Genomic DNA, 305 nt, shown 5'->3' with positions numbered 1-305 from the left:
TGTGTGTGTATTTCAAGTCCTGAGTATAAGCAACATCAACATGTCTTTCTGGGTGTTCCCTTCACAGTCTTTGCAGCTTTGGGCGGGGGTGGGTGGTGGGTGGGTAGTTCTCTTCTGCCTACCTTAGAGTAAGTGCCAAAGCTCCTCTGAGGAGGGTGGTAGTGTTGACTTCTTCTCATTGAGACTCAACCTCATCCCCTCTTCAATCTCGTGGGATGGGGAAGGGCAGGCGGTGATTCCTTCCTCCTGTTTAAAGATGTCCATTCATTTGCTTTCCATTCAATGTGTGCCAATCAGTTTCTAGG

This window comes from Pteropus vampyrus, unplaced genomic scaffold (genome assembly GCF_000151845.1).
Source record: "Pteropus vampyrus isolate Shadow unplaced genomic scaffold, Pvam_2.0 Scaffold3, whole genome shotgun sequence".
NCBI classification, from domain to species: domain Eukaryota; kingdom Metazoa; phylum Chordata; class Mammalia; order Chiroptera; family Pteropodidae; genus Pteropus; species Pteropus vampyrus.
Note: the sequence above shows the minus strand (reverse complement) of the source record.